Below are 19727 nucleotides of genomic sequence, written 5' to 3' on the forward strand. Positions count from 1 at the left end.
ACAGCACTGGAGCGCTCCATTAGTCATGCAGTTTGTCTGGAAGCACCAAGGACATTATCTTAGCTACCGAACGATCGTTTCAATAAAATTAGTCATCATATGATATCATTACATCATGATGTTCCACACAGTAGCAATAACAGCCCCACTGCCCCCCACCAGCCCGGATCCAACCACACAGCAAATAAGCATTAACTGACGCCAAGGGAGCTTGTAGGGTTTCATTTGGCCTGCACAAGCAGGCTTCCTGGCTCCTGTTCTCTCTACACAGGAACAGTATTAAATCTTACGCTGCCTTTCTTTCTTCTGCTGCTGTGTCACAGCGAGAGGACTCCCTTCAATTGAGAGAGTGCAACTGGGTGCAGCCATACTGCGACACCAACAAAGGCTCATTTTCCACCCTTCCGTCCACTCAATGCATCAGTAATGCCGCTTTAGAGGCTCATCTGCTGCAGCTTATGGCCCAACTGTCCCCTCTTGGCCGCAGACAATCCAGATTATTGTCCCGTGCTGTCCATAAGGAGACAGAAGGACAAAACAGTAGCAGAGCGATAAGCGAGCCGGCGGCGTCACGTGGGACGACAATCGCGTTCACTTACCATCAAGGTGACCACGTTTCACCTGCGTGGACTCTGCCCCAAAAGTTACGAAAGAAAGCAAACTTGCAGAGCCTTCTCGAACAGCCTCTCCTGCGTGCCTCCTTGCTCTGGCTAGCTGGGACAGCGGTCGCCCAAGGGCTTCGCAGTGCCACAAAGATAAATGATTCAACGCAAGCATCTGGCAGTGACCTGACTGGGAAAAGAGCCGGGCACCAGGCCGGCTGCGCTGAGCGAGACACTGTGGGTGAGAGGCTGCCACAGCAATCTCGCTGAAGCCCCAGCCCGCACGCTGCCTGTCAGGTTGCATCCGGCACGGAGCGACACTGCCGTGGAGTACTGAATCTAAATGAGAGAACAAGAGAAGGAAATTACCCACAAATGGGCCGGAAATTAACAACGGTAGAGAAGTACTGCCAATAGAATAGGACTTTCTGGAGTAGATAAACATGAACCTATTGGCACCATGCTGCCTAATGCCAGGTGTGGGCTAGAGGGGTATAAAGCCCCCAGCATTGAAATGTGTTGACCATCATCTGGGATGGTGTTAGTAAGTGGTGGATAGTATTTACATATATGGTGGATAGTAGTATATATATCTATAGAGAGAGAGAGAGAGAGTGCGAGCGAGAGCTCCCTGGACAAAAATTCTTCAAAGTCATCTTGTGTTTAAGGTGGTAGTCACTTCAGGCTCCTGCAGATGGCGCTGTAGGAGGATGATAAGGCTTTAGCTACCTGCTTGTTAGTGACAGGACTCAGACATTGAGAATAGTTTGTACAGTGCAGTGGGCGTCTTGTCCGGTCTGCAGTTAATGATTGGCTAAAAGGAGCGACTACATTTGGGTGTGGTCAAAGACCATAGTGTGAAGGAAGTAGCTGAATCTGCAGGTGTATGGAAGCATACGGTCATACCGGTCTACCAGCAGTGGCAGAAATCCCAGCATACAGGAAATTCTCCTCAGAAAACGGACGGAAAGGAACCGCCGGCAGACCATCAACATATGGAGCAGAGAGGCATGCACGGCCTTTGCTCACTTCTGCTGAAGAATGACGAGAATCTCCTGTAGACTGTAGGGATTTCTGCCACTGCTGGTAGACCCGCATGACCGTACGCCTCCATACAGCTGCAGATTCAGCTACTTCCTTCACTCTATTACGCCCAAATGCTATCACTTCTTCTCAATCTATGAGTCCTGTCACACACTCTGCAAGTATTTATAGCCCGTTCATTCTTGTGCAGTGCCATCTGCAGGAGCCCAAAGTTACTCCCACCTTCATCATGCAAGATGACTAAGCCTTTATGTATATACATAAGCCCCCAAGTGGTTCTGGTCCGCATCTGTAACTCCGCCTCAATTACGTAGCAGGGAGCAGCAACCCGTTCCGAATGTTAATGCTCCTACTGATCGCCTTGGTCATATCTGAGTGGGCTGGCTGTTGCTCACTAAGCCCTAAACCCCCGGACACTTGTTTTCGACTTTTCTTCAATGTGCTGAGAGGATGGAGAGCAGCTGACGCTAAGGGTGGATCTACTTTTTAAAGCAACGTTATGCAGCAATTTTACCTTCAAATAACAACTTCAGAATCCTGCTGATGCTCCACTGACTGTTATAGGGAGAATGGCATCTCTGTCATGTCCACTGTGGGCCGTAACGCTGCTACTGCACAATGGAACGGAACTGAAATGGAAATGATTCCAATGATTTTTCAAAATTTGCATAAGTTACCCTGTACGTACCAATAATTTACCAATGTCTCAAGGAATCAGGAGGTTATGCAAAAATTTAAATTTGGAATTATGCAAAAAATTTTATTTAATATAAGGTAAACTTGCGACATTCCCTGTGGACACTCCACCTTATTTATTATTTTTTATTATTAATCATTTATTTCTTTTTAGATATATTGAAACATAGAATCAAGACACCATCGGGGTTAAGGTCCAATTCAAGACAGTCCTTAGTTGGCGGTTAGCTTGCTAAACAATTTCCATAAAAAGGCATGCTAGTTACTAAATAGCATTAATAAAAAATGTATATCACAATATAAAAAAAAAAAAAGAAAAAGATTACGATATTTATCACAATATTTCGTCATGTTGATAAAATGCACCAACAGCGTAATTTTTTAAAACACTGCTATCCAAGTACTGTGTACCTGGATAGTACCGTGATTTTTACTCAAAATATGCTTCACTCCATTTAATAAAATAAGACTGATTACACACTTTGTAATGAAACATGCAGATAATCAGTGCTCTTTAAGTGCTGACGACATCCACGATACACTTATAAAAGCGCATTGTGTACCACAATATTATAATATATATATATATATGTACCACGACAACAAAATTTATCACAATGATAAAATATTGCCCAGCTCTAGGTAAGCGGCGTGGCCCTTGAATTCCAACAGATGTCTGCTCTCATAACTAACAACTTGCCTGACTTGCCGACACCCGCACCTCTGATCTGCCAACCGTCCACATTACCAGAGCCAGCCCCACATGCATGGGGTGATAACCTTTCCAACACTCCGCTGCCGGAGCGCTCCATTAAATCAATCGCCTAAAAGCCGTGCAGCTCCCAGCAGAGCCGGCATCCCTCACTGTCGCTTCCAGCGCGGCGTATTAATCTGTGCCTCAAACCAAAAGGCTGGCGGCTAAATTTAGAAGCAGAATCCACGCCGCTCTCTCCGTCTGCGAGCCCATTCCAGAGCGTGCTTACCGCCGCGGGAGCCCGGAGGAGGATGGCCGTGCCCTTGCGAATAACAGACCTCACGCAGGCTGACGTCACCCATAGTTAATGCCTGCACTGATAGGGCCCAGAGGCTGATGAGCAGGGGGGGCTCTTCCATCCGGCTGAGTGGAGAGTGAGAGAGATCAAAGCCAGGACCCTGCAACACAAGAGAGACTCAGACTGTGCTGGGGGTTTACAGAGATGAGGAGAACCGCTGGAGCTGGCTGAGGAACGGGGACATGGGGGCCTAAAATGTTCTAAGCAGGGTTGCAGTAACAGCAGAAGCCTGTTCGTTCCTTCATCAGCTCAGCGCTTCCGATCTCGGCGTCGCCTCCCCCGCTCTCGTCCGAGCAAATGTAATCAGAGTCTGACCACCCCACGTCTCCATGGCAACCCCTCCCCGCCTGTCTGCCGAGATGCCGACCTGATCCGCAGTGTTGACTCTCGGACTAATTGATTCATTAAGGATTACAGGGCCTCGAGGAGGCCCTCTGTTCAGGGATGCGGCATAAAACCCCAGGATTTAGGGCAAACTGATTGAAAACGCGTCCAGCGCTACAGAGCAGCACGCTGCTAAGCCCTCGCTGCACGCAAACCAGCGTCCTGAATCCAATTAATAACTTAACCCCGGCTTCCTTAATCTTATAATATGCTGGAGCGTGGATCCGATCGACGTAGATAACATAACATCATGTATTACACAGGCCTAATCAACTGGAGGACGATCAGGGATTTAGCCCAAATGTGAGACTCCATAGATTCCTCAAAGTACTGACAACCAGTCATCCATTGGCAGACACGGCGGTCTCACTTGGCATGGGACGGAAGTGGCAAGCTGGCACGCCGGCCATTAACAAACGACTGTAAACAAAATACTTCCAGTCAGCATAATTGGGCGAAATGTGAAAGTCGCCGCTGCCAAACGCAGATGCCTTTCAAACTGGCACCATCGCAGTCACAGCAGAGTAGAGGGCCAAGCGAGCGCCGGGAACCAATGGAACAGATTGTGTGGTGTCTGACAGGCTGAGCAATTGCTGTATCACCACACGACCGGGCTACAGCACATAATAAGGCCATAATTAGGGTAAAGTCTTTTTATTGATTCCTGAAGATAACACCTCATTAGTCGCTTCCTGTTCCAAGTAGCGAGTCTATCTTCTTGCGAGGCGAGAGGCTTGGGTCTTAAATGATTATAAGGTTGAGTTGGACTGTTTTCCCTTGTTAATTCATGTCTCTGAACATACTATATGACTTTAAAGGCAGAATCCCCAGAAACTTCCAGAGCACGGAGTGGCTCAGCAGGGGTTGAGAGTTCGAATCCTGAGCCATGCCGCCTTGCCATCAGCAATTGCCGGTGCTCTCTCAGGGTGGGTAAGTGGCGGAGCCGGGGACCCGGCACTTCCCTCCGAGTGTGTTGGCTAACTGGCGATGCCGTGCTGGCTGAAGTTCGTAAAGATGTAAAGAAGTTCGTAAAGAAGCCGTTCTTAAGGCCGCTACCCTCCTAGTGTCTGGAGCATTGCTATTCTATACCCCAAACCTACACCGATCAGCCATTACATTAGCACCGCTGACATGTGAGGTGGAGAACCCTGATGATCTTCATCTACCGCAGCATCTGCTAACGCTAGTCTTGGTGCCAGATCTTCTTGCGAGAGGTCTTGCGAAGTCCATGCCTCGAATGGTCAGAACTGCCGTGGCGGCACAACGAGGACCTACTCCATATCGTACCGGTGGTGTTAATGTTGTGGCTGATCAGTGTTTTAAAGAAGCTATCAGCTGATACCAATACGATTCCAACATCACTGCGCATCCCTACTTTAAAAAAACTAGCTGGTACTCATTGCTAAATACACGATATGTCCAAATGTTTGTGGACACCCCTTGCAATGAATGCATTGAGATTTGGAGCAGTGGAACTGCTGGAAAGGCTCCAAGAGTTGGGGAAGTTCGTAAAAAGATGTAAAGAAGTTCGTAAAGTCGTTCGTAAAGCCGTTACCCTCCTAAAGTCTGGAGCAGTGCTAGTGCTGGAGGACCTACGACCAGGTGGGTTAATTGGCACTGCTTCCTGCCGGTCCAGGAGAGGATCAAACCAGCATCCTTCTGGTCCCAAGACCAAATCTTTAACCATCAGAAAAATGCCAAAATCACAAAAATGTAACGTCACATTAAAAATGACAGTTAACGAGACATCAACCTGCTTGGTGTCTTAGGAAAACTAGGATACCTTATTTCCTAGTCCTACTTAGGACTTTTCAAACTGCCACTAACGCAACATCATTAGGCAGCTCAACACGCTTGGAGGAGAACACTAACCCTTAGTTCTGAGAGCGCCATGCTAGCAGTGCTCTCTTTGGGACTGTGGGCCGCGGATAGGGCTAACATATAGACGGCTAAGTCACTCAGCAGCCCCAGTTGTGACTATATTATTTGTGTTTACCAGTTTTGGGTCTGCTTCGTTCCGGACCACTGAGAGATCTGTCTAGACCATGCTGTCACTGAGGGTGACGTATTCCCTCAGAATTATAGCCGCTAACATCACTGCCTCGGACGAGTGGCCTCAGAAGCTGAAGACACCGTCCTTGACTCCTTTGAACCTCGAACCTCATTCCAGGCCGACTTCACAAGAGGACATTCGTCTCTGTCTGGTTGATGTCAAAGGCCTAGACAAATCCAGGAGCCTTTCAAGGAACACAACAACAACAACACGAGAATCCCGTTGCTTTCCTGAAGGCCTCGTGCATCCATGATTGGTGTACAAACATTATTTCATATATATTTCTGAATATTTCTTGTTTTTAGAATGTATTTTCTAATGAATTTGTCCTCTATGGCTGAAAATTCCTACAAATTATTATGAATATTATATAATTGTACATTATTACACAATTATCTGCCAGTACAATATATATATATATATATAAAGCATCTGAAATTAAATATTTTCAAATATTATAACAGCAATCTGTACACTATATGTCCAAATGTTTGTGGACATATAGTGGAGGTCTCTGGAGTGATGGTGCTTCATCCACTACTTTTGGTGTTGGGGATGAGGTGTTGGGGATGAGGTGGGAGTTGGTGATCACGCAACACCCTGACCTCCCTAAAGCTTCTGTCACTGAAAGCAATCAAATCCTCACAGCAATGCTTCTAGTAGAAAATCTAGTAGAAAGCCATCTTTCCTGGAGACAGTAGAGACAGTTACTCCAACAAAAGCAGGAGCAACTCTTTTTAATACTCTTGATTTAAAAAAAAAAAAAAAACAATGAACAGGTGTCCCAATACTTTTGTCCGTGCAGTTTGGTAACCAGATTTTCCGTCTTTCTGTAATGAAGCTTTTGTAAGGGACGAAAACGCAGGCATGGCTAAGCGGTAGTTGTTAGCACACTGGCCTCGGGTAATGCCCTTGTTTCTGACCTGCTTCGGCTGAGAGGAACTGGAGAAAGAGAGAGAGAGAAAAGATGAAGGAGAGGAAGGAGGAGAGGAGACGGGAGGAATGATGAGGCATTATCGGAGCATCCAGGGTGTTCATCCTCCTCCCTGCCTCAGCAGAAGCCTCCTCGCTGTGTGCCAACACCGTGCAATTAATGCTAGCGGTAAAAACTAATAATGAGCTGTATGACATGCATAATGGGGCTAATCTGGGTCACGCCGCACAAGACTGCTCTCCACCGCAAAGAGCCGGAGAACACACTCCGGCAGGCCATGGGGTCCAAACATCACACACTCAATTCCAGACTGCCATATACGGCTTGCGGATGGGATCATTAGAGCGTATTAAAATGCACAGGAGAGGCCAGGATGTAACAAGTGTGGGCTGATGTGTGAGCAGATCTGCCAGCACCGATACATAAACAGATCTGCCTGAATCAGCTTTACAGAGAAATGCTGCATTCCCTTCTGTACCCTAAACATACACCGATCAGCCATAACATTAGGACCGCTGACATGTGAGGTGGAGAACACTTATTATCTCCATCTACAGCGGCATCTGCTAATGCTAGTCTTGGTGCCAGATACCACAGGACACCTTGCGAGAGGTCTTGCGAAGTCCATGCCTCGAATGGTCAGATCTGCTGTGGCGGCACAACGGGGACCTCCTCAATATCGTACCGGTGGTGTTAATGTTGTGGCACAGTGATGCAACATCACTGTGCATTGCTACTCTCTGCCAGGAAAAAAAAAAGCTAGCTGGTACTCATTGCTAAATACATGATATGTCCAAATGTTTGTGGACACCCCTTGCAATGAATGCACTGAGCTGTGGAGCAGTGGAACTAACTGTGTTCTCTTGAAGGATGGAAAGGCTCCAAGAGTTGGGGAGTTGGGGATGAGGTGGGTTGGTGATCATCCAACATCCTGCTCTCACTGACGCTCTTGTCGCTGACTGCAATCAAATCCTCACAGCAATGATCCTCCACAATCTACTAGAAAGCCTTCTTCCCTGGACAGTAAAGATGGTTCAGAAGACATAATGAATGAGCGGGTGTCCCAATACTTTTGTCATACCTTAGCAAGTACCTAGGATACCACAGCGAACACTAGGGATAACATTGCAACCAGTTAGCAACACCATAGCAACCACCTAGCAACCACCCAACAACATTACAGCAACCAGCCAAAAACATAACCATCGAAACCACCTGAAATACCTCAGCAACCGCCTAGTAAAAATAGATGAAGCAACAGCCAAGCAACTGCTTGGGAGTGGGAAGCACTTAAGCTGTGCAGCTGTTCTGTGTGTCTTCTAGCTGGTATTTATTAGTTCTGTAAGAGTTCTGGACCGCAGTCGACATCCACGGCTCAGCTCGCTTATTTATTATTCATTTTGTCTCGCTGAGAGAACAAACACTTTCCCACGCCTACGATTTGAAAAGGGGGTCAGATTGGGGGGTTTTTCCAGGGCACAGCTCTGCAGAGATCAGCACTTTCCACCTGAGTTTCAGTCAAAAGGCCTCGCTAATGAGCTAATGAGTAGAATCAGGTGCGTTAAATGAGGAGGAGCACTGAAGGGCAGGTATGGACTAATGCACTTGGTAGTACGGACGGTAAGACGCTGTGTCTTATTGTGCAATCGGAATGGAATTGGAATTGCATTCTGGGATATTTGGCTGTGCCAAGCCCACACTAGTCACGTCCTGAGGCATCCATGACAACCTGGGCGGAGCAAGAACACATCCAGGCATCCCTGACTGTCCCTGCTTGGGCTGCGACCGATGATGTTTCACAAGTCCAGAGGAAAACAAGTACAGACAAGAGCTCAGAAGAACTGAATGATCGACATGATGAGGTCCCAGCTCCTAGCACAGCTTCCTGGAACTCAAAGTTCTCTGAAAGCAACAGTACTTCATTCATAATGAGCTTGAGCTTACCTCCGTTGACCCTGTTTGTAAGCCCGGACTTCTTCACTGTCATAATTAACATCAGTTTCATAGGCCCTAGAATAGAACCCTGTGGGACACCACAAGATATGCTACACCAAACGGTTGCCAAATAATTCACGATAGTTTCTGCATTAGGACTAACAATGGAATAATAATAATTCTAGGGTTCAGAGGGGTTAAACTGCTATTAGTCCACAAACTTTCTCCAAAATAACGAAGGTCTCTTCCACCATCTAGTAGAAAGCCTTTTTCCTTGGACAATAGAGACCGTTACTCCAACAAAAGCAGGATCGACTCTTATTTGATGCTCTTAATTGATTTCAGAAGACTGAGCAGGTGTCCCGATACTTTTGTCATACCTAGCAAGCACCTGGGATACTACTGCAACCACTTAGCAACACCATAGCAACCAGCCAAAAACATCACAGAAACCACCTGAAATATCACAGAAATAAACATTTTACTTTTGGTCGGCTTAAAAAAAAAAAAAAGAAATAATTAATTAAAAATAAACTTTACAATAATAATAAAAAAAAAAATCACATCCATGCTGAACTGCGATCCAAACCAGTAGGACAAATAATTTTACGATTTTTGTGTATATACCCAGATGAGATTGGTGACAGTCCACTTCCAGTGTTAGTTAGCAACATTAGCCTAGCATCTCCTATTGTACACTAAGGAAGCACATGTCAATCAATAAACATGTTCCGGTTTATCGACTGCGTGTCGGACAGGCGGTGAATCCCGCTAACCCGATGTATCGCAGAACTATTGGATGGATCTGTGACGCTTCAGACATCGCAATGATGCTTAACAAACCACACGTCCAAACCTCACGTCTCCAACACATGGCCAAAGCACGACTGGCCTACACAGGCGTCCGGTAGCTGGTGCTGTGAAGCTGGGAACCCCGTCATCTTCCTCCGAGCGTGTTGGTTGCCCGGCAATATCCCACCGGCGGCTGTTCAAGGAGGGGCGGTGGCTGACTTCTACTATGGCCTAGAGGTCGAGAGTTCGAATCCAGAGCCATGCCGCTTTGCCATCAGCAGCTGGAGTAGTAATAGCTTCAGGTGTGGTCCTCCACCCAAACATTGGTTATTTCATTACTCTGCATTGTGCAGCTTCGTCCTCCCCTAAGATAATCTTTCCCTGCTGCTTTCTTCAGGCATTTCTCAGGCTCACGTGCAGCTCTACAGATTTCTAGACAGAAAATTAGATCGTCATAAAAGACACCACAGATCCAGACACCACAACCGACCAGGCTCATCAGCGTTCCTTTATGCAGTGTCTGACTTATAGGACGTATATAGGATCTCTGCAATGAGATCACGTTCTGTGATCTATATGCGCCTGGACATCTATCTTTGGAAAAATAGAACACTGACCTAAATATTTATGCTTGCCTTTGGCTAATCTAGTTCCAGTTAGCCGTGTGAGCTTCTGTCACCCTCAAAAGCCTGGTCATGAAAATACAATGTGTATTCGTACGCTCATCGTTCGACCGCTCAACAAACTCGAATGCTGCTTGAGTTGGCAAAAGCTTAGAAAAGGGGTTCTTCTAGGTTCTTTTAACAGAGGCCATGGTTCTGTACACTCAAAAGGTCATTTGGATGCCAATATGTTTCTTTGCCTGGTTAAATGCCTAGCAAAACGGGTTCTGTAAAGGGTTCTCTAACTCCTAACAATAGTGGAACCCTTTTTATAGTCCTTTAAGTCTTTTAAAGAACCAACTACACAAGATTTTGCCTCATGCGCTACCGCTATGTCCTAAGGGTTGTGAGTTCGAATCCCGAACCATACCGCTTTGCCATCAGCAGCTGGAGTCAGAGAGCACAGTTGGCCTACACAGGCGGCTGGTAGCTAGTGCGGTAAAGCTGGGAACCCGGCACCTTCCTCCGAGCGTGCTGTCTGCACGGCAATATCCCACTGGCAGCAGGCGCCCTCTTTATAAGAATGCATGACTTTTTTTAGTTGGTTCTTTAAAAAAAAAAAGGTTCTATGTAGCATCACAAAAACACACTTTTTCTATGCTACGAAGAACCATTTTTGCTAAGAATGCAAAGAGGAACCATTTAATTATTCAAACCATTTGTTATTAAAAAAGGGTTCCAATATTGTGTCAAAAGAACCATTTTGCTAACAATGTAGAGATTTCAGCACTCAGAGCATTCTTTGAGTTGTCATGGTTCTATACAGCACATGAAGAATATGTTAATATGTTAAGAATATGAAAATATGTTGCCTTTGGTAAAGAACCACTGAAGAACCCGTCTTTTTTGAAGAGTGTATTTTGGAAAACCTCTACTAGGGTTCTATTATTGTGACCAGTGAAGAAGCCCCCTTTACTATACCATTACTATTCATTTACTGAAAAAGCATCTTTCATTCTTTCACTGGTCATACTCACAGAACCCTTTTTGAAGCTACGCAGAACCATTGCTAACGGGTTCTTTAAGGAACATAGAGAAGATTTAAATCAGGAGGTTCTTCTAGGGTGCTTTGGTACAGAGAACTTTTTTCTATGTGTAACCCTTTCTGCCAAAGGTGCCAACGTGATACTAATGGTATTGATAATCATGATAATAATATTTTTATTAATAATTAAGGTAAAGGTGCACGTATTTGTCACTGTACAGCGAAATGTGTTCTCCGCATTTAACCAGCCAACTCCAGCGCCCGGGGGGCAGAGAGGGTAAAGGGCCTTGCTCAAGGGCCCAACAGTGGCAGCTTGCCGATCCCGGGAATCGAACCCACAACCCTGTTCTCGATAGCCCAGCGCTCTAACCGCTGAGCCACCACTGCCCCCTATTATTGTTATTATTATTATTATTATCAAGGAACGCCACGTTTATAACATTAGCACCACCAAATACCATGGTAACTGCTCATTTCCAGGTATCCCTGCTCAGTAATGCTGAACCAAAGAGTAGTGCAATTTGTCCAGATCCAGGCCCGGTGTGGTTTCTGGGCCTTAAAAAAAAAAAGCCTGTGGTTCCTGGCTCTCGGAGGGCCGTGTATGAAGCTAGCAATAATACAGCAGCTGCATATTTTATAGAATTATAGAAATCAAAAATGGGATTATCCATTAACCACCACAGCCACCCAGAAGCTCGGTTCTACGGCCATCACAGAGTGTTCTCTGGGTCTGGCCAACCCGAGTGTCTACTCTGCACAGATCAATGGGATATAGGAGTAACCTCCCAGATGGCTCGGTGTAGCGGCCAAGACAGATGGAGGAGACTAGCGGCTGCACCTTCCCAGAATCCTCCTGGTGGACGGCGCGAAAACCGGGTCACGGCCGTCGGCTGATATCTCATCTCGGAGGGAGGCGAGATGCTGCCGGCGCAGCGTTGTCGGGGTATCTTCAAATTCGAGCTTCCATCATAGCATGCAGAAATCTCTCGGGTCGCCTTTCAGAGATCTTGGCCTTGAAATAAAAGCCCAAGCTCCTTCATTCCAGACACATAACTGATACACCCCCCGTCCTCCTCGTCCCTCCTCCCCGCTGGGACACCTGTGGCTGGAGAGTGGCTCGCGCATTAGCAATAGCCTACTGAATACGGCTAGGAGTTGACAAGGAGCTATGAATCATGCGGCGCGACCGCAGTGCAATCACGGGTCCAGCTCCGGTGGGCGTACTGAAGCTCGGCTTACTCACCCAGTGCTAACAAATTGCACGGCCCAGTTCAATATGCAAATGATTAGCAGTATTGATGATGTGCCGTGATCGATTACAAGCCGTAATGGAGGGGACGTGATCTCCTGGGTGGGCTGCTGTCCTTTCAGAACAGAGCGAACACACATCTGCAGACATCAGGAAGGCAAACAGCTCTCAGAAACACCTCACGAGACCCTCACGAGACCCTCACGAGACCCTCACATGGTCCAGCAACAAGTCCCTCGGCCTAGAAGCACAGACACCACCTAGACTAGCAAGACGGGAGCTAGGCTAACAAATATTAGCAATATTTAAATGCCTTTACACCCTACCGGGGGGGGTGGGGGGTGGTGGGTGGGACATAGCTTAAACCAGCTTAAACCAGTATGTATTCAATTCTGGTTTAAAGAATTCCAAGCTGGCTTATGCTAGTCTGGTGCTAACTGATTAGCATACAAGCCTGTCACGACACGCTAGTTCAATTAGTCCAAGCTAGCGTATATCTCCACATTTTGTAGCTAGCTAATATTCTTACAAATTATGCCAAGGTGAGCATCAGCGTCAGCGAAACTGACTACACTGACCGCTAATTAGCCCGGAGGCGCTAATGTTAGCTATATTAAAGCACGCCCGTTTCTTCACCACAACCCCGATAGCAATGAGCCGTGGTTAGTGGTTGGCGGTTTTTCAGTGGATTAACAGAATTTGCCTAATTACTTACTGTTGCTATCCTTTATTAATTAATTTTGTATTTTCTTTTGCATTTTCAACTAAATAATTTCATATCAGACCAAGCCTGAATTTTGTTTTAATTATTAAATTATTAATTAATTATTAATTTTCTTTCATTATTATTTTTCTCTTAGTTAATTCATTTTTCAAAATAAAAGTCTCTGTGCAGTCTCTTAAAATCTGTTTGAGAAGATGGGTGGTCCGTGGGTGGTCCGAGGGAGGACCAGCAACGGCAAACCAATCAATCAATGAGTTCCCGACTTTATCAAGCCAGCCAACCGATATATGCTCGCTATCTGAGCTACTCCGAGGTGGACGACCAGTATGACCAGCATGAACGAGTTGGTTAACGAGCACGACCAAGGTGGCTGACCAGCATGACCACACCGGTGGTTATCTCCACCAGTATAACCAGCTTGACCACACTGGGCAAGACCAGTCAAACCATCACCATTCCACCATCTTTACCAGCTTGCTTACCGGCACAGGGTACGCTCTGGCCTTGATGCCCAGCTTTTCAACCACCCTGACCAGCAAAGACCAGCGTAGACCTTCTGACCTCCAGCTGCCAGCAGAACCTGGACCTGAGCGGGTCTTACAGCAGGGCAGTTTCTACAAGGGCTCCCAGTTTACCTGAGGAGTGACCCTGCACACCTGCAGGTACAGGTGTGACAGCACAGCAGCAGTTCTTCAGTTCTTCAGTCATGTCAGGACAGCTGAGGTGTGTCCCCTCCATTCCCCCTACCCACTTAACACGCGCCATAACATGCACCCCAACCAGCAACACACACACACACACACACACACACACACACACACACACACTTGTGCAGGGAGCGCCATATTTGCAACACGGTGTGTTAAGTTGCATGCACAGACATGCAACATGTACAGGGCACGCGCTGCACCCACAGAGATAACCTACATATCTACAGCCCCCCCCCCCTTCCTCCAAAGCACCCCCTCAAACTGAGAAAAAAAAAAAAAAGGGGGGGGGGGGGGTTTAGCTCCTGTCCACCGGTAGCACTGCCCTTCTTTTGCCAAATGAAGCCCCCCCCCCCATAACACACACACCTGTGCACGAGAGTCTCCAAGGCTGGACGTGACCGACATGCATTACCAGGTGAAGCGCGAGGCACTCCGGGGGATCCGTGGCTGGGTCCGGGCTCCTCTGGCGGCGCTGCGGTGAAGGAGAGCCGGTCAGTGCTGTGTCTCTCTCTCTCCCTCTCTCTCTCTCTCTCTCTCAGATTCGTGTCCGGCTCTGGAAACAGCAAGTTTCTCGGTCGCACAGACGACGCTAGAGCCGGGGGCGCCTCCCAGCGGACACCCAGCAGCACTGCGACTCACTAGCTACCTGCCTCAGCGCTCTGCTCTCAGCTCTGCTGCAGGGATGGACCAATGAAGCTCTTTCCGATACGATACCGAGTAATGACAAGGTTTATACCTCGATACTGAACAAACAAACAATATATATACAATTTTATTATATTATTATAAATTAATTAATGAATTGTAAATTAATACCACCTTAAACACACAAGGTGACATATACAGTGCAATGGAAATATCAGCTTCACTGTAATAATAGATATTTATAATGATAATTATAATTATTATAATGATCTGCAAACCGAGTAATGACAAGGTTTATACCTCGATACTAAACAAACAAAAGGAAACCCCCCAAATATTATATATAATTTTTAAAAGTATATATATACTTTTAAATTAATTAATTGTAAATTAATACTACCTTAAACACACAAGGTGACATATACAGTCCAATGGGAAATATCAGCTTCACTGTAATAATAGATTATAATTATCGTTATAATTATAATAATTATACAATTAATTAATTATAATATTATTGACTATATTATATTAAATCTATTATCTATTAAATCTATTAAATAGATCCGTCAATCTATTAAAAATATTCTGTGATTCATCCCAAGCTAAAATGCTAGCTAGCACGTCCTTTATGCCTAATAAACTGGCTAGAGGAGTATTTCTCTCTTATAATATCTCAGTGTAGTTTTGAGAACTTAAGCCTCGAACATAACGAAGCTCGTAGAGAAAATGCGTCAACAACTTCTTAAGAGATAAATGGGTGATCGGTCATTGGGCTGGATTGAGCTAGCTAGGACAGGAGCTGCTACGTCACTAGGCTGTTAAGAGAGGGAACTATGGGAGGAAGTTGGGGCCAAAGTTTGCGCTCAAAAAGTAATGGGCTATGGAAGTGTGCGGTCAGCCTACAGGAAAGACCCGTATGACCGTACGCTTCCATACACCTGCAGATTCAGCTACGTCCTTCACACTACGGTCTTTGGCCACGCCCAAATGCAGTCACTCCTTTTAGCCAATCATTAACTGCATCTGCCTTGTGACCCATTTCCGACATCCAACTAGAGCCACTCACCGCACTGTAGTCTTCTCATAGTCTGAGTCCTGTCACACACCCCGCAGGTATTTATATATATATTATAGCCTGATCATCCTCGTGCAGCGCCATCTGCAGGACCCAGAAGTTACTACCACCTTAAACACTTAAGATGCTCATTTGTCGTCTGGGGAAAATCTCTAAAACGACAGATTTTATTACAGGTCATTTTGGAGCATTTCTATTGGTCCGTTCATCATGAAATTTGAACACAATGTAAAGACCACCTGCCAGATTCTCAATATGTCCAAAAGTGGGCATTTTGCGTAGGCAGTGCCCAAATACGAGCGAGGAGTGTCGGGTATTACTCAGGCGTCGGAAGTGTGCATCACGTAGTGTTGGGATAAGTGTGGAACTGGAAGTGCTCCAAGTGTGCACTGCCTGAGCAAGTGTGCACTATGTACTTCTGAATCCTGAGTGCACCCAGGACCTGTTTTTAATGACATGCGGGCAACGCCCAACCAGCGTCCCAATATCACACGTCCTAATTAACCTAAACGACCGACAGCGCTCTGAATCATAATGCAGCTGCCCGTGATGTTTTATTACAGCAGGCAGATGGTGAACAGCAGCGCTGTGTCCCGAGACCCCATGCAGTTGTTCCTTCAAGCATGGCTCGCTGTCTTTATTCCACCCCCTCCCCCGTCCCGTCCTGTCCCGAGCGGAGGGGCGCAAAAAACAAAAGAGCTTGAACCCAACCACCTGCTCCGGACACACAGAGAGAGAGAGAGAGAGAGAGAGAGAGAGAGAGAGAGAGAGAGAGAGAGAGAGAGAGAGAGAGAGAGAGAGAGAGAGAGAGAGATTAGGGCCTGCAGCTCGGGCCGGGCTGAGATTACAGCGGCCTGATTGTGTTTGCGATCCGCGGGGCGCGTCACGCCTGATCAAATTATGAGAGGGACTCTATGGGCCAATGGAGATGGAAATGGGCTTTGCTGATGAAACTGCTGGACTTGGAGGTCCCATAAAGGAGCACACACACACACACACACCAGAGGTGCCCCGTACAGTCCCGGTGTGTGTGTGTGTGTGTGTTTGTGTGTGTGTGTGTGTGGGGGGGGGGGGGGTGCGGGAGGACCTACGCCAGATGGAGGCCCATGAATAAAAGATTAAAGGACCGAGTCGAGGACTCGTGTACTGCTTTAAGCCGTACCTTGGTTATTAGTGCATCATAGCATGGTTCTCCGCTTCTGCTGTAGCTGTGGTGCTTTGTGGAGGAGGGGGGCGCTATTGATGTTCTGCTGTTACGCCAGGGCCGCCGACCTTTCAGGGCTGTGATTTCCCGCTGCTGGATGAATTAGCAGCGATCGGCTGCTGTCCGGGTCAGACGTCAGCTTGCTCTGCCCCTCACGATGAGATTTTTGGCTCGGTTAAAGGGCTCATAGGCGTAGAACCGCGTGCATGTATGAAAAGTAAGCAGCAGAAAATGTTGTGATGTCACAAAAACTAACATTTGCATATCCCCGCCCCGTTCACCCCACAGCAGTGTAGCCCCAGCCAATCAGTGTTTCAGCCCAGGCTGCTCACGGGACGAGGCGCACACCACAGGGCCGCGCTTCAGAACAGAGGTTATTTACAGGCTTAAAGGCACAGTAATGTAATAGTTCATTATTAGTGGTGCTGACGGGGCAGGGGGTCTGAACGGGACCCCCCATCGTCCCCCCCATGGTCAGCGTCTTAGAGTTAGTCGACCTCAGAAACACTGACTCCACTATTAACTTTGCGTCAAATTAAAAGTCACTAATACTAATTAAAGAAAAGCTGACTGTCAAAATAAAAGTCACTAATACAAACTAACAAACTGATCGTATCAAAATAAAAGTCACTAATACAAACGAACAAACTGACCATGCCAAAATAAAAATCACTAAGAAACAACTAAACACAGCATCAAAATAAAAGTCACTAAGGCAAACGGACAGACCATGTAAAAGTAAATTACTAATACAAATGACTAAACTATCAAAATAAAAGCCCCTATTACACACAAACCGTATCAAAATAAGTCACTAATAAAAATCAAACAGACCATGTCAAAATAAAAGTCCCTAATACAAACAACTAAACAGCCCGTGTCAAAGTAATTCACTAAGGCAAACGAACAAACTGATCAATGCCAAAATAAAAGACCCTTTAAAAAGTTGCATTCTGCACATCTACATGAAAATGCATGTTCTCAGAAACCTCCATCCTGGAGAGCATTTTCTTTTCAGTTCCCTAAACGCTGTGTTTGTGGACAGGAGGGCAAAAAGGCTGCTAACACCACAGCAGCCATCCCCGAATTCAGTCGGCTGAAGCCCCAGCTCATTAAAAATCATCATTAAAAGACAAAATCCCTTTTTTACGCTATCAAAATATTTACCCAACTTTAAATCGTTTATTACGAAACCAAAACAAAGATTTTCTCTAGAGAGCTTAGCGTTGTTATTCTGTTGATCTCAGCTAGCTAACCTCACCTAGCTAGGCTCTCTCCAGCTCTCCCCAGAGGGATGTACCACAAAGCTGGGTTTCAGGTTTAGCCAAAAACCTTAATGCCAAAGTTTAGGCTGGTGTAATAAGACGCCCCTCAGCTCTTTTTCTGTTGGATAGACTTGACTTTGGGCTGATGTTATCTGGCTAAGTGACAGATCCTGCTTTGTGGTAAAACCCTTAGGGTGACCAACCAGTTAAAACCTCACTGGACCAGCTTAGATTATTTTTTATTAGTTTTTAAGAAAGCCTTAAAAACAAATCTGATAAAAGCAAAGTATCTGAATCTGGTTAAAGTTCCAGGTCTGGATGTGTACAGCAACCCTGCGACCCTTTCCTGAGCAGTGGAGGCCTGATTCCTGTAGATTGTGTGTGTGTGTAAGGGGGGGGGGGGTGTAAGTGAAAAAGAGCTAAGGCTGGGGTGTATGAATGGCCTCTTTATTCCACACATACCTGAACCAGTGAGCAGTGACCGGGGCCACAGTCCTCGGGACGGTACGCAGCCGGCCTGAGCTTCTCTCACAATTACTCTTTAGGAGACGGACAGACACTTCGAGGAGAGGTTCCCGTGAACTCCACCCAGGCTCCATTTCAGGCCAGAGGTAATAGGAAGGAATGAGAGCCATCAGTGACCCTGACCACAGTTAGAAAGCGAGGGAATCGCAGGAATACTCCGGCCAGATTGGGGCCAGATTCAGAAGGGAATTCCAAGGATATTTCAAAATGTCATATGTCTTTACAGTGCTGCTGACAGGAAGCAGGGGTTACTATGACAACACAAATATAACATAAGACTTACTATCCACAACCTAACCAGTCAAACCTACAAATGTCTTTGGAGTTATGTTAAGGAATGTCTCAAAATGAAGGGGACTATATTTTGCGGTGTAACACTCTGCATGGATCCCTCCACCATGAACATGAGCTTCTCAAAACTCCGTAAAAATCATCTCTAGGTCATCAAGCAGTGGATACATAACGATCACAAAAAGGCATGTCCTGGTCCGATCCAGCGACTCGGGATCGGGGGGCCTATCTGGGCCTTTTAACGGATCGGGTTTCATCTTTCAAGGTTCCAAGCCACTGCCGATCCTCGGGTGTGCCGTAGCAGAGTGGAATCTGGCGTCCCCCAGGCGGCATTAACGGACATGCTCCTCACCTTTTTGGAAAGCTACCCTAGCCAGAGTTCACCTGTGACCTTATTTCTGTGAGCAAACAAAACCGATAAGTCCAGAGACGTTACCGGGCGTTAGCAGCCGAAACAAAAGCTAAAATTGGCTTCCAATGCCAACTCTCCATTCCACCTTAAATAGTGCCGCAGTTACAGTGTGTACAACTCAACAGCAGAGTGGAACTTATTTAAACTTATTTAAGGTGGAACGGAAAGCCGTGTTTCTTTAAGATGCCAAAACCACCCAGTTTGGTTGTAGCTAGTAGTTGTGCAACAACAAAGATCTCTTATCCCATCATCTCCATTTGGGAAGTTCTAACGTCCCCCCCATCCCACCTTTTCTCTTGAATTCCACCTGGTTAGAAACCAAACTGTGGTGACGAGCTCTGTTCTACCAGAGAGAGAACCTAGCTCCTTTCTTTGCTTCTAAACCAGCTCTCTATGGCGCGTTCAGAACTGAGGAGGAGGCTAATGCTAACACACACTAAAGAGATCAGACCGCAGAGTTGTAGCTAAAGGAGCTGAGCTGAACG

General features: G+C 46.3%; 1 protein-coding gene across 4 annotated transcripts in view; it reads right to left on the bottom strand.

The window, feature by feature from the left end:
* cuedc1a (CUE domain containing 1a) overlaps positions 1–14329 on the bottom strand; it is a 36019-nt gene extending 21690 nt beyond the window's left edge. For 3 of the 4 annotated variants that reach the window (XM_072658677.1, XM_072658676.1, XM_072658674.1), the window contains exon 1: positions 14189–14329. The gene's annotated coding sequence lies outside the window, so the exon portion shown is untranslated. Of the gene's footprint in view, positions 1–3325; positions 3412–14188 lie in introns of those variants that run through there. The other variant, XM_072658675.1, reaches the window with a different exon arrangement.
* Positions 14330–19727: the final 5398 nt, after the last annotated feature.

The sequence above is a fragment of the Salminus brasiliensis genome, chromosome 16 (assembly GCF_030463535.1).
Source record: "Salminus brasiliensis chromosome 16, fSalBra1.hap2, whole genome shotgun sequence".
NCBI lineage: Eukaryota > Metazoa > Chordata > Actinopteri > Characiformes > Bryconidae > Salminus > Salminus brasiliensis.